The following is a 16,189-nucleotide window of genomic DNA, read 5'->3' as shown; positions in this document are numbered from 1 at the left end:
GTTTTGGACTGCAGCTCCATTCAAAAACCACCAGCAATGCCCATCAGCTGCAACAGACTCAGAGTAGAATAATGCAAAGATATTACCTGGGGTCTGAGTGAACAAGAATGGATGCCTGGTGCTGACTGTGGTACTGGTTGTGGTTTTTAAGCGTTTCAGTTTCGCCGTGAGCTCTTTCATACACGGCAGATCCATTTTAAAGATTCCGCTGATGGTGTGGTAGTCTAAAAATGTGAAGAGACACTGTCTGTCTTGACGAGATAAATGTCCTCCAGTATCTATTTTCCAAACTCCTAGAAGTCAATGGTACAAGTTTACTAAGACTTGTCCCCTCCACCAATGCTGACCTGTATCTTTCTTCCTATATTAGAGGGCAAGGGCTATCCTTTGGATATATAAGTGACCTTGGTGCTCTGTACATGAGGTTTTCCAAAGAGAACAAGACTTTTAGTGATATTGAGGGCAAAAAATGGGAACTCTAAGAGTTAGATCAAAAAATGGCAGGGCAAAAGAAAGTGGGGGGTTCCATTTTGATGGTAGGGAGATCGTTTCATAGAGATCTGTTTGAGGCTCCCTGGCCTCCTTATGTTCATAACAAAATCTAAGGAAGAGGCACTCTATAAAATTTAACGGGGCTTCGAGCTAGGATTGGCAACTCCGACTGGATGTGATCCTGGCGGTTTCATTGCAGGATCTCTTCTCTCCAACTGCCCTGTCCTGCCATGCTTTCCCCATTGGTTGCCAAACATGTCCATTCTCACGGGAAATCCCCTTTCCATGGCCAACTGAAAAGTGACAAACTTACATTCCCCGATTGACAGTCAGTCAAACAGCCTTTTCTCTTATTCCAATATTTTTATAACTGATCAGCAAGAGCATTGGGAGAAAAGAATTTATTTTTTCAATTCCCTAAGAGTTTTCTGCTGGGTCTTTTTTTCCAGCGGTATCTTGGAGTTTGATCTTCAATTCTTGGAAACTCCAGGATGATCCTAGATGTTTGGCAACCCTTCTTTGAGCTGTACCGTCAGGTGTTTAGCAGAAAGAAGACTAAGAAGCTGGGAAATTCCTCAGAGCTGCTCCAGTTCTGCTGCGTATCACCATCAGATGTGTGCTGGAAACCCCATTTGCACGCACATGAGCAGGGTTTTCCGCTGGACTTCTGGTGAAGCCAGTGGAGCTTTGAGGAATATCCCAGCCACAGTATTCAAAGGCTACTTTGGCCAATTGAGTGAAGAGGCTAAAGGAGGGCAGTTGGATTTATGTAAATATAAGTTAATACAAAGTGGGACGGGAGACCTGAGACATGTTACTCATTAGCAACAATGCAAATGAAAGTGACCATTCACTGCAAGTAGGAATCAACATAAATCTGTTATCGTTCAAGGCATTCTAATGTTGCATAGATCAAGGATGAGGCCACATTTGGAATAGGGTATAGTTTTGGGCATTATTTCTTCAAAAGGACATTGATGCATTGTCGGGGTGTGAATTAGTTAAGGGTAACAGGATGACCCCTGAATTTTGTCTCCAAATTCTGAAGATGGACTCACCAAGCTAAGTTTGCTTCCATGTGTTAAAAGAAGGTTTTGAGGGAATCTGATCCCAGTCTTTGATAACCAGGAATAATACTGCTCTTGTAAGCAGTGGCTTAAGCTAGTGCACGTCTGCATTCGTACTGAGAGCCCTCCAGTTCCTCACTGACAATTCACAATACACATGAGCAAGGGCTAGAAGGCAGTTTGACCACGTGAAAATGCCATGGATCGGGAATAGCTCATGTCTTGTGTAGGGAGACATCCTCCAGTGTATTTTAAAAAGTACCACAGGAATCAACTACAAAAATTGGAAGCATTAATGGAAGAGGTCAAAAGAAACCACTGTGCTGTTTGATAATTGGAAGTAAGGCACTGTAACTTTCCACAAGATGAGATTTAGGGTAACCTCCTGAATTAATGGGCTGCATCTGGGAAGAAAGTCAGGAAACTATGCTGAACCTTTGTAAATCAATGGTTACATCTCAACTAGAGTATTGTGTCCAATTCTGGGCACCAAACATTTTAGAAAGGATGTCAGGGGAGATGGTGCAGAGATTTACCAAAATGGTACCAGGGATGAGGGACTTCAGTTACGTGGAGAGACTGGAGAAGCTGGGATTAGAGTTTTAGAGTCATAGAGTTATACAGCACAGAAACAACCCCTTCGGCCCATCATGTCTGTGCCGACCATCAAGCACCTAACTATTCTAGTCCCATTTTCCAGCACTTGGCCCGTAGCCTTGTATGCTGCGGCGTTTCAAGTGCTCATCTAAATGCTTCTTAAATGTTGTAAGGTTCCTGTCTCTACCACCACTTCAGGCAGTGTATTCCAGATTCCAACCACCCTCTGGGTGAAAAAAATTTTCCTCAAAATCCCTATAACCTCCTGCCCCATACCTTAAATCTATGCCCCCTGGTTAATGACCCCTCCGCTAAGGGAAAAAGTCTCTTCCTATCTAACCTATCAATGCCCTTCATAATTTTGTATACCTTAATCATGTCCCCCCTCATCCTTCTAAGGAAAACAACCCTAGCCTTTCCAGTCTCTCTTCATAGCTGAAATGCTCCAGCCCAGGCAATTTCCTGGTGAATCTCCTCTGCACCCTCTCCAGTGCAGTCACATCTTTCTTACAGTGTGGTGCCCAGAACTGTACACAGTACTCCAGCTGTGGCCTAACTAGCGTTTTATACAGCTCCATCATAACCTCCCTGCTCTTATATTCTATGCCTCGGCTAATAAAGGCAAGTATCCCATATGCCTTCCTAACCACCTTATCTACCTGTGCTGCTGCCTTCAGTGATCTATGGACAAGTACACCAAAGTCCCTCTGACACTTTGTACTTCCTACTATCCATTGTATATTCCCTTGCCTTGTTAGTCCTCCCAAAATGCATCAGCTCACATTCTCAGGATTAAATTCCATTTGCCTCTGCTCCGCCCATCTTACCAGCCCATCTATATTGTCCTATAATCTAAGGCTTTCCTTCTCACTATTTACGACACCACCATTTTTCGTGTCATCTGCGAACTTACTTATTATACCTCCTGTATTCATGTCTAAATCATTAATGTACACTACAAACAACAAGGGTCCCAGCATTGACCCCTGTGGTACACCACTGGTCACAGGCTTCCACTCGCAAAAACAACCCTCGACCATTATCCTCTGTTTCCTGCCACTAAGGCAATTTTGGATCCAATTTGCCAAATTGCCCTAGATCCCATGGACTCTTCTTAACCAATCTCCCATGCGGGACCTTATCAAAAGCCTTACTGAAGTCCATGTAGACTACATCAACTGCTTTACCCTCATCTACACATCTAATCATCTCCTCGAAAAATTCAATCAAGTTAGTTAGACACGATCTCCCCGACAAAGCCGTGCTAACTATCCCTGATTATTCCCTGCCTCTCCAAGTGGAGATTAATCCTGTCCCTCAGCATTTTCTCCAATAGTTTCCCAACCACTGATGTTAGACTCACCGGCCTGTAATTACCTGGTTTATCCCTGCTACCCTTCTTGAATAATGGTACCACATTCGCTGTCCTCCAGTCCTCTGGCACCTCTCCCATGGCCAGAGAGGATTTGAAAATTTGTGTCAAAGCCCCTGCAATCTCCTCCCTTGCCTCACACAACAGTCTGGGATACATCTCATCTGGGCCTGGGGATTTATCCACTTTTAAGCCCGCTAAAGCATCTAATACTTCCTCCCTTTCACTGTTAATATGTTCAAATATATCGCAATCCCCCTCCCTGATCTCTACACCTACATTGTCATTCTCCACAGTGAAAACAGATGAAAAGTAATCATTTAAAACCTCACCTATGTCCTCAGGCTCCACACACAGATTGCCACTTTGGTCCCTAATGGGCCCTACTCTTTCCCTGGTTATCCTCTTGCCCTTAATATACTTATAAAACACCTTAGGATTTTCCTTTATATTGACCGCCAATGTTTTTTCATGTCCCCTCTTCGCTCTCCTAATTACTTTTTTAAGTACCCCCCTACACTTTCTATACTCCTCTAGGGCCTCCGCTGTTTTCAGCGCTCCGAATCTGCCATAAGCCTCCTTTTTTTTCTGATTCAATACTCTATATCCCTTGACATCCAGGGTTCCCTGGACTTGTTGGTCCTACCCTTTACCTTAACGGGTACATGTTGGCTCTGATCTCTCACTATTTCCTCTTTGAATGCCTCCCACTGGCCTGATGTGGACTTTCCTACAAGTAGCTGCTGCCAGTCCACTTTGGCCAGATCCTGTTTTATCATAGTGATATCAGCCTTCCCCCAATTCAGTGCCTTTATTGCTGGCCCGTCTTTGTCTTTTTCCATAACTAACTTAAATCTTACAGAGTTATGGTCACTATTCCCGAAATTCTCACCCACTGATACTTCTACCATTTGTCCAGCTTCATTCCCTAGGATTAGGTCCAGTACTGCCCCTTCTCTTGTCGGACTTTCTACATATTGGCTCAAAAAGCTCTCCTGTATGCATTTTAAGAATTCCTCCCCCTTTAAGCCTTTTTGCACTAAGACTATCCCAGTTGATATTAGGTAAGTTGAAATCCCCTACTGTTATTACCCTATTATTTTTACACCTTTCTGAGATTTGTCTACATATCTTTTCCTCTATCTCTCCCTGGCTGTTTGGAGGCCTGTAGTACACGCCCAGCCAAGTGATTGCCCCCCTTTTGTTCTTAAATTCTACCCATAGGACCTCATTTGAAGACCCTTCTAAGATATTATCCCTCCTTACTGCAGTAATTGACTCCTTGATCAACAGTGCAATACCACCTCCTCTTTTATCCCCTCCCCTATCATGCCTGAAGATTCTATATCCTGGAATATTGAGCTGCCAGTCCTGCCCCTCCCTCAGCCATGCCTCTGTGATAGCAATAATAACATAATCCCATGTTCTAATCATCGCCCTCAATTCATCTGCCTTATTAGTAAGACTCCTTGCATTAAAGTATATGCAATCCAGCTTTGCATTTTTCACTTGTGCCTTAACAGGTCTATATTTGCTCTGCCTTCCAGACTGGCTCATTTTCTCTTCTATATTTGGCTGTGGCTCACCCCCAACTGTACCTCCACTCTGTATCCCATCCCCCTGCCAAATTAGTTTAAACCACTCCCCCCCACCCCACCAGCAACAGTACGAGCAAACCTCCCAGCAAGGATGTTGGTCCCGTTCTGGTTCAGGTGCAACCTCTCCAATGTGTACAGGTCCCACCTTTGCCAGAAACAGACCCAGTGATCCAGGAAACTAAAGCCCTCCCTCCCGCACTATCTCCTCAGCCACACATTCATCTGCTCTATCTTCCAAGTCCTATACTCACTAGCACATGGCACAGGGAGTAATCCAGAGATTACAACCTTTGAGGTCCTGCTTTTTAATCTGCTACCTAGCTCCCTAAATTCTCATCCCTCTTTCTACCTATGTGGTTGGTACCAATGTGTATCACAACCTGTGACTGTTCAGCCTCCCCCTTTAAGAATGTCCTGCAGCCTTTCCGTGACATCCTTGACCCTAGCACCAGGGAGGCAACATACCATCCTGGAGCCTCGTTTGTGGCCACAGAAACGCTTATCTGCACCCCTTACGATAGAATCCCCTATCACTGTAGCACTTCCACCCCTTTTCCTTCCCTGCTGTGCAGCAGTACCCTCTGTGGTTCCACAGACCTGGCTGTTGCTGCTTTCCCCTGGGAGGTCATTCCCCCCAACAGTATCCAAAGCAGTATATCTGTTTGAGAGGGGGATGACCACAGGGGACTCCTGCACTACCTGCCTGCGCCTACTACTCCATCTGGTGGTCACCCATCCCTTTTCTGCCTGTGCTGCCATTACCTGCGGTGTGACCACTTCACTAAACGTGTTATCCACGATGTCCTCATTGTTCTCCTTGGAGTAGAGAAGGTTAAGGAGAGATTTAATAGAGGTGCTCAAAATCATGAGAGGTTTGATCAGGAGAAATTGTTTCCAGTGGCAGAATGGTTGGTAACCAGAGGACACGGATTTAAGGTAACTGGTAAAAGGACCAGAGAAGAGATGAAAAGACATTTTTCGCAGCGAGTTGTTGTGATCTGGAAAGCACTTCCTGAAAGGGCAGTGGAAGCAGATTCAATATTAACTTTCAACAGAGAATTGGATAAATACTTGAAAATGCGCAGGACAATGGAGAAAGGGCAGGCAAGTAGGACTAATTGGATAGCTTTTTCAGAGGTGACATCGGTACAATGAGCCAAATTGCCTCCTTCTGTGCTATTATGATTCTATGAGTTCCAAAAGGTGCATCGGGGGAGAAAACACACGCTGGATAACAGCAAAGTTCGTCAAGGGATCATTTTCAAAGTTTCCAATATAACTTTCTATTTGACCTATGTTTTACAGTCAAACATATTGTTTGGAAGAAACCCTGTGCATCGATTTCTCTCATGAGCAATTATTGCTGCTCTCCATGATGTACAGCTGTGTATGTTTTTTTCCCCACGTGTAGTGCAATTAGTCTGAAGCTGAAGCAGAAAGTACATCTTCAGCTAATATCCCCTTGGAACCAATGTTCTTAGTCCCAGATACTGCTACTATCCTAAGGGAGCACTACTTCAGAAGCCAGGTGCTCCCATCCAACAAATCTTAATTAATGGAGTACATACATTTCCACAAGGTAACAGCAGGAACACGCTGAATAAAAGAAAAACAATTCAGAGTGGAAAAACAAGGAGCACTCATGGAACCTCTCAGTACATCTGTGTCTTCTGCAAGTCGTTGCAAGACTTCAGGTGCCTCTCGGTTGTTTCCAACGTTTTTGTGGCCTTGTTTTTTTCGGCGCTTTTATATGAGAAGGTCGAGTCTGGAGAAATATCCAGAAAGAAAAGAAGGAACGACTCACTTTTATCACTTTCACCGCCTTAGTCTGAATGCTTTTGAAGTGTAGCCACTGTTGTAAAGTAGGGATGCACAGCAGCCAATTTGTGCACAGCAAGCTCCCGCAAACAGTGACACGATAGCGACCAGATGAGCTATTTTTATGTGATGTTGGTGGAGGGATCAATATTAGCCAGGATACCTTTCCTGCCACCTCAGGCCGTTCCAAAGTGCGTTGCAACCAATAAGGTACCATCACTAACGTAGGAAATGCAGCAGCCAATTTGCAAACAGCAAGCTCCCATAAACAGTCATGTGATATTGACCACATCATCTATTTTAGTGATGTTGGTTGATCGATAAACAGTGGTTAGAGCAGCCCTGCTCTTCTTTGAAATAGTGGCTGTAGGATCTTTAACATCCACCTGAGAGGGCAAATAAGGCCTCCGTTTAACATCTCACCCAAAAGGCAGCATCTCCAACAGTGCAGCACTCCCTGCCTGGATAAATGTGCTCAAGTCTCCGGAGTGGGACTTGAACCCACAACCTTTTAATCGACAGACAACCTGCTAACCATGGCCAGGAGGTTAGCTTTATTGCTGCGTTGTCCTGAAATGGTGGTGTGCCAATGTGGCTCTGACCACAAGAATAATCAGTGGGAGATTTACTTTGTCATTGTCTTCCATTGTCACTTCAAGTTTAACTACTACAGATCCATAGAGTCTATCAGTGAAGGATTGCCGATGAAAATCTTCGGAGAGAAGGATGGTACATCGAAAGGACCATTTACAGATGGGTGCCTGTGAGTGATGGGACCCTACGGGTTCTGACTGACGTTGACATAAGGTTAGGCTATAGGTTGAGGTAGACTGCCAATACAGACACACATTCTCTGAAGGTTGTTGATGTACCGCGGAGTGGCAGAACCCTCAGTCAGCCTCCAGCTCTCCCCAGTTCTATTGTATAGTGATCACATTCTTGTCCATTCCTAGGTCTCATTTATTTCCAGCCTTTACCAAAAACTGTAGTCAGCTTCCCAGTTACCAAATGACTAAATATTCAGCTGGAAATCTGATTCTTTTCAGGAGCTCTTTAAGTTAGAAATTATTTTTCTATATATAAAAAATGAACAGATCAAGTGATCCTCTCTCCGATATTTCTGTTTTTCATTTGATTGCCCCAAATAGTAGCATATAGGGCATACTGCAGTGCAGGCTTGAGGGTCTGTATGACCCACTCCCACTATTATAGAGGATACCATTCTCAACATTCAGTCTGGCATTACCTATAGGATTGTCAATCATCCAGAATTGTCTTGGAGGCTCCAGAAAGTGATGATTAATCTCCGGAACACTATTGTGAGCAAACCCAGGGAGAAAAATCTTGGAGGCGTTAAAATTTTGCGTGCTTTTTTTAGTTTCACAGAACTATTTCATTTAAGAATGATAAAAATATTGAGAGTTTGGAAAAAAAATGCTGGTTTCTGGGTGGGGCAGTCGGAGGTGGGAGCTCATGTGAAGAAAACACCAGGAATGAATCCAACCGGAGTTGGCAAAAGCTACAATCATAATTGAAGTCGTCTGATATTGTTAAGTAGCCTCACAAGAGGCAGTGGCTGTACGGTGCCAAGATTGTTTGTGAAGACACAGGATGTGTTGTGAGTAATTCCAAGGATACTAATTTTCTTTAAATGACACAAGTCATTGAAGACATCAAACCTAAACAGGGCTTCACACCAGATCTATGCAAGTTAGACAGTTTGGGGTTTGTGGAACAGCCTCATGTCTCAAAGTGGAAGAATCATGAAAAGATGAGTGAGAAATTAGGAGCTTTGATAGAATGCCAATGATTACACAGCGAAGGGCAAAGACTTACATCAAAACACTAAAAAAAAAGGAATAGTCCAAATATGAATTTACTAACTGAAATTTCTACTTTTTTTTTTGAATAAACATATGTCTTAATTTATTTTAGTCTTATTAAAGCAATAGGATAAATATTTCAATGTGCTACTGAATTTCTTTTGCAGCCATTGCCCGCAACATGGAAAACATGGAGTAGGAAGGCACAAGATGTAGACTCCCCTAGTGGCTCATTAAGTAAAGTTGATTTATAACTGCACCATAATGACCAGAAGGTCCCAGGTCTGGTATCTGTTATGTGCTGAGTCAGCTGATCTTATCTTCAGCACATTGGGTAGGGTGCTCAAACCCCTTGGGCGAGAGAAAGAATTCAGCCTGGACTTGTACTCATTATCTGTTAATACCCCCTGGAAAGTGTGCACATAGAAGTTAGGCGAAGGCAGTGTTAAGCTCAGCAGTGATGCACACTGCAGTCAGCTCGCCTGCCATTGGGCCCACTTGATCAAGACTCCCAAGCTGGTGGGGTGACAGGAAACCAGGATAAACCATGGCAAGGAATCAATACCTTCAGAAGAGGAGGAATGAAAGAAAATTGAAGTTACCTGAGACGTACTCTATGGTGAAAGGGAAGGTGATGCTTTCAGTGGTTTCAGAGTAAGAAGGTGTTGTGAGGCTCTTCAGGCAAGAAGAATCTGGTTTAAACCTCCCCATGAGGAAGGGATCCATCAGAGACATCCGTAAGAGCATCATACAAAATTTTTCTTCCTTTGTGAAGGGTCCTTTGATAAACATTTTCAGATGTTCAAGCTGTCGACAGAACAAGGTGTATATTGCCTATCAAGGCAAGTTGTTTGGTGCAGACCTAAACTGTACGTCTTCCAGGTACTTTCTGTCACTGCCTAAGGTGCACGCAAGGCAAGGCTGGCACAACAGCTTCGCCCAGAACCCCTCCCATCTCTTGCCACAAGCGCCTGCCTCTCACTCAGGGGAGCCTTTGGCTTAGTGAAAACAGGTGTTTCTTAAGTGTTGCCTGATACTCATGTTATGTCGAGGCAGGGCTGGGAAAACATGCATTAAACACAAGGGAGTTGAACTTGCTTTTATTCCTGAAGCACTCACCCTTGGAGGGGGGCAAAGATAATAATTATTGGCAATCCTCTCGCCAAATGGTCTTTGCCACCAACCACACCAGAGAGAATAAGGTTTAGTTATTAGTTAAAAATCATTTCCAAGTTCTGAACTATTGACACCATCAAGACCAGTATCAGAGCAAAACTCCAACTCCAAGCAAGTGTGGTCGAATGCACTACAAGCAACTTTACAATGGTTGTGTACTACATACATATATACGAACATATGAATTAGGGACAGGAGTAGGCCACTTGGCCCCTTGAGCCTGCTCCATCATTCAACAAGATCATGGCTTATCTGACTGTAACTTCATCTCTACACTCCCACCTACCCCCAATAACTTTTCACCCCCATGTTTATCAAGAATCTATCTACCTTTGCCTTAAAAATAATCAAAGACTCTGCTTCCAGTGCCTTTTGAGGAAGAGAATTCCAAAGACTCACAACTCTCTAAGAGAAAAAATTTCTCCTCATCTCTGTCTTAAAAGGACGACCCCTTATTTTTGAACAGTGATCCCTAGTTCTGTATTTCCACAAGGGGAAACATCCATTCCACATCCATCCTGTCAAGACTCCTCAGGATATTATATGTTTCAATCCTCTTACTCTTCTAAACTCTAGCGGATACAAGCCTAGCCTGTCCAACCTTTCCTCACACAAATGCCCAGACATTGCTTACCCCAAACCCAATCAACTTTCAATCCCAACAAACATCCTTATTCCCATTCTAAAGCACACTGGCCTGGTTTCCTCAGTGGACAATAATGAATCACAATTGATGTATACAGTACTTGCATATTGTTAACTGAACACAAGGTGGCCCCTTGATGGGAGGAATCACATTGTAGTAATTACAATCCAAAATCTTCTACTGCTTTGTTATTCTGTGATGGTTCTAGAGGATCTGGAATTAAAAGCAGCTCATTGCTAACCCAGCAATTTGAGTGTTTATTTGGACATAATGAGGAATCCTAATAGTTTAATAGCTTTCTCAGGAATGTTCCATACACACAGGTTGCTGCAGATTTAGCCTGTCACTCTGCCAATAGGTCCTGCTACTGCATAAATACTACTGTGCAGTAACACTGAAGAAATTATTTCACCCACAAATTTCTTCTTCACTTAGCTGTTTCCCCAGATTCAGGAAAGCCTTACTTCAGCAAGTCCGTCCGTCCCATCAGTGATGGAATTTATTCATTCTCAGGATGTGGGCGTCCCTGGCAAGGCGGGCATTTATTGTCCATTCCAAGTTGCCCCTATACAATTGAGCGGCCACTTCAGAGGGCATCTAAGGGTGAACCACTTTGGTGTGGGTCTGGAGTCACATATAGGCCTGGATCAGGTAAGGACTGAAGATTTACTTACCAAAAGGACATTAGTGTACTGTTTGGGTTTTTACAATAGCTCAACGGGTCAGTTTACTGACACCAGCTTTTTATTTCTTAAAAATTATTATTAAAAAAAAACAGAATTCCCAAACAGCAATGGTGGGATTTGAACTCACATTTGCTGCATTATTAGTCTAGTAACATAACCACTGCACTACTATACCTGAGATGTAACATTAGGCTAGAGTTTAGACTTATCATCAAGACATCAAATAAAAGGGATCTAGATAAATGGAGGTCAAAGACCCCACAGTGCAATTTTGAAGAAGAGCAGGGGAGTTCTTCCAATATTCATCCTTTGCCAACATCACTAAAACAGATTATCTGCTCATTGTCACATTGCTGTTTGAGGGAGCTTGCTGTGTGCAAATTGGCTGCCGTGTTTCTTACTTTACAGCAATGATTACACTTCAAATGGCTTCATTGGCTGTAAAGTGCTTTGGGCTGTCCTGAGGTTGTGAAAGGTGCTATAGAAATGCATGTCTTAAATTTTTGAAATACATCTAGCCAATTTATGCCAGCATTCAGATTTGGCACCTAAAAAGATCACAGCAGTAGTTATACAAGATAAGAAACAATCCACCATGGGAAGATGAATGGGGTACCCGAAATCTAAAAGGCTCTGGTACATTTGTATGCAATGCAGCAAGCTCTGTCCTGACCTACTTAGAGTAATAGCACCCTGACTACATCAGCACTATCTCTGAACCCACATACATCTGTCACTTAAAAGGCTCGTACGAATCATTTGTCTGTAGAATTAATTATTGACGGATGAAATCAAACACTAAGAAAGCACGCTCACGTTAATTATTATGGGCACAAAGTAATTTGGCTGGGACTTATCAACAACAATGAAATGGCATGGGACTGTGGACCGAGGAATTCAAATTAAAACTCCCAGCCTTGAGCGACATTTGCGTTCAACCGTTCCTTGATGAGTCACGTTTGATGGCAGGAAACAAAACGGTTTAGAAAACAGCCTCCGAAACTGCTTAAAAAGGAGACTTCAGCAATGTCAACAAAGCAGTGATGCCGCCAATGTAATTCGAGATATTTGGTCGGATGAATTTGTCCAGTAAAAGTTTGACGATACAATTCTTTAAAAAGGGGGTTTCTCTAGCCTGTTATCAAAAACTCTGCTGCCGGATTTGTAGAACACTCATTTCATTTCCCCACGCCAAGAGCTCAGAAATGCAGAACTGAAGAGGAGAATACATCAAAGGCCTTTCAGTCACTCAACTCTCACCGTTGCATTGCACAACGGATATCTTTTCAACGCAAGCTTCTTGCGAACACTCTCCCTACACACCGCAATCCAGGCCCTGTCAAAACAAAGGGCGACTAACACAAATTGTAAGGTTGCTGTGACAAGCCAGGAACATGTGGTGGCCCACAGTAGCATCTCCATGGGATTCAATGGAAGATGTCACCTCAATACAGGGAGTAGCAGCTGTGTACTGTGGGAGAGGGAAAAACAGAGTACCCAAGCGCTAAAGCCTACACAATTAGTGGTGATCAGTGGCACCTTTAGGGCTTCCAAATGGATGGAACCTTTCTTTGCTCCTTCTTTGTTCATCTGATATCTTCCAGCACGTGGCAGAAAAATAAGTCGGGGGGTGGGGGGAGGTGCGGAGAAGGGTGAGATGGTGAGATATTTGAGACTGCATGGCACAAGCTGGTAATAAAAGCAACATCATTACTTGGGAAGCTTACCCAGGTAATAGTTGAATAAAGGTCAACTCAAGTTCAACTCCAAGTACAACTGGAGGTTAAAGAACATTCAGTTAAACTCATTAGAACATTCAGTCTTCTGGTTTATCCATCTTTACAAGCCTACAGAAGTTCAATGCCTGCTTGCCAACAGAACCTTGCAATTTCAGAACAGTTTGAGAAATTTCAACTGTAGCGAGAGACAGAGACCGCAAATAAGGGCCTATGTTGAGAAGGATTTCAAGGACGTAGCCAACCGTCCAACTTTTAGAGCACTTACCAGGCCCTGAACTGCAATCACAAGTATCCAACAGATGGTTGTATTATCCAGTTGTGTTAATGTGATATTTAATCATAGAATCATAGAGTCCAACAACACAGAAGGAGGCTGTTTGGCCCATTGTACCTGTGTTGGCTTTCTAAAAGAACTATCCAATCAGTCTCACCCCCTTGTTCTTTCCTTATAGCCCTGCATCGGTTTTCATTTCCAAGTATTTATCCAATGCCCTCTTGAAAGTTACTATTGAATCCGCTTCCACTGCCCTTTCAGGCACAGCATTCCAGATCACAGCTACACACCACATAATTTTTTTTTTCTCATCTCGCATTCCTGGCATTTATGCCAATCTATGTCCTCTGGTTACTGATCATCCTGCCAGTGAAAAGAGTTTCTCCCTCTCTATCAAAATCCCTGGTAATTTGAACACCTCTGTTAAATCTCCCCTCAACCTTCTCTGCTCTGAGGACAACCCAAGCTTCTCCAGCCTCTCTACATTACTGATTACACATCCGTGGTACCATTCCGATAAACTCGTCCCGATAAGGGGTCGACACTAAAAAAAATTCACAGCTGCTCTTTTCTTTTTACAGAAGCTGGGTGACCTGCTATGTAATTTCACCATTTTCCAGAGGATGACATTTTTTTCCCTTTTTATGGAATGGCAAAGTTTACTGGTAACAGTCAATGCTGACTCTGACAGTTGGGGGAGGTGGTTTTACACAAATTTACCTCACAAAAGTAAAACTCGGTGTTCCTTTCCGGATCTTTTGCAAGAACAGGGAACATGACCTTAAAATTAGAGCCTGGCCGTTCAGGGGTGATGTCAAGAAGCACTTCTTCACACAATGGGGAGTGGAAATCTGGAACTCTCTCCCCCCAAAAAGCTGTTGAGGCTGGGGAACAATGGAAAATTTCAAAACTGAGATTGATAAATTTTTGTCAAGCAGAGGGTATTATATGGACCGAGGCAAGTAGAAATAATTAAAATACAGATCAGCCATGATCTAATTCAATGTGAAACAGGCTCAAGGGGCTGAATGTCCGCCTCCTGCTCCTACATATTTTGGCCTTATTCATTCCTCACTAAATGCAGCATTTATAGATGGGTCGTTATGCTGTGGCTTTTCCCCAAATTAATGTCAACGGCCTTCTGAGACAGACATGAGAATGGTCAGCTGAAGCTGTCCTGTCAAATGTTTCCCCCCTTGGGAACATTTCTGGCCTTTGCCCTGCACCTTCTGTTACCATAGAAAATAGCTGGATTGGAACTGAGGCACTTCAAGAATCAACTACACAGTGTGGCACCGCTACCCTTTACTGAAGAGCACTAGATTTTTTACAACAATCCAACAGCTCTCACAGTCTTTTGCCAGCCCATAAGTTGACCAGTTTTATCCAATTCAGTTTCAGAACTTGCCAGGGTGGGATTTGAACTCACAGCCTCCAAGCTGCTGGCTCACCACGAAAGGTGCGAGCCTAATGCATACAATTTTCCAAATATGCCATCACCAGTGAGCTAAACAGGATTAAGCAACCTTACTCGACAGGGAAAGAGATGCTTTTGGAGGTGTCATAGTGTTCGAGCATCAGAGGCAGTACAGCATCCTCGAGACTGATGTGATTAGAGGCATAATCTATAAGGAAAGAGTAGATAAGCTAGAGCTCTTGCTGAAATGGCATATCTCTTAAGAGGTTTTCTACAGGAAGAAAAATACTTGATAGGATAGGGAGATTAAACTCAGAGCAATATTTTTAGGTGTGCTGAGGCAGCAGGGGAAGAGAGCACAGGTCAGGGGCTGTGTCGGAAACCAGACATCTCTAGGTATTGCTTTACACAAAGTGGGTAACCAACAAATGGAGCTAGTAGTCAAGGAGAGCAGTAAATCTGACACAACAGAGTAAGTTTAAGAATCAGATCAATGTGGGAATGTGAAGACGGAAGGGTAGGTGTTCTGGAAAATGAGTCAAAAGGCTATCTTTAACTGGCGCACAGATTTGCACACACTGGGAGCTTCCACTGAGTGGTCAGTTCAGTGGACTGCCAAAGGTTCTTGCGAAGGGGACTGAAATATCTGCACGTGGAACTATATCATTCCATATGAGTAATCTATCAAAGAGAATTGCTGCAGAATTGAATTTATCCTCTTTAAAAAAAAAACTAGGTGAGAACAGAGTTTAAAAGACATTTTACCCTAGTTTTGGCCTTTTTAAAGAAAGGAGCTTAATTACCTAAACGTAGGACTGAATTTCACACAGACTTTCTGCAACACACAATGCAGGCAAGAATGTCGAAGTAGCAATGCCATTACCTGAGCTATAACTTATGCTGAAAGGAAATGTGATGCTTTCCGTGGTATCAAACTCAGATGCCGTCGTCGTGAGATGCTTCACACAAGGAGCATCTGCCTTAAACCTAATGTGGGCAAAGGAGTCTGAAAGAAAGTCCCGCAACATAAAGAGGCAGAGCAATTCCTCTTGGGTGAAAAGTCCTTTAGCAAACATATTTCCAAGGCTTTGGTGGGCAACTGCACAAACCTTCCAAGAAGTGTCTCAAGTAGATAGAGAAGTGAGGCTCTCATGGGTTCTGCCTACGTGTGTCTCTGATACTTTCATTGCCACTGTATGATGCTCCCGGCCCTCCCATTCTCACCACATCTGTTGCCACTTGCGCCCAGGGGAGTTCTGTATCAGTGAACCAGGTGCGTCCATCCAATAAGAGACGGATGACTGTATAATTCCAGGTGTCAAGTGGAGGTAACAGGCACTGAATGGAACGGAAATTGGCGAACAAAATCTCTTGAGAATTCCAAAAGGGCCAAGAGTCCTCAAAGAGCATCAAGGATAACAAACAACTGACAGGGCTCTCCTGTACTCTGATTGGAGAATTGAATTAAGCCAATGAGACAGGAT

The sequence above is a fragment of the Heterodontus francisci genome, chromosome 10 (genome assembly GCF_036365525.1).
Source record: "Heterodontus francisci isolate sHetFra1 chromosome 10, sHetFra1.hap1, whole genome shotgun sequence".
NCBI classification, from domain to species: Eukaryota; Metazoa; Chordata; class Chondrichthyes; order Heterodontiformes; family Heterodontidae; genus Heterodontus; species Heterodontus francisci.
Note: the sequence above shows the minus strand (reverse complement) of the source record.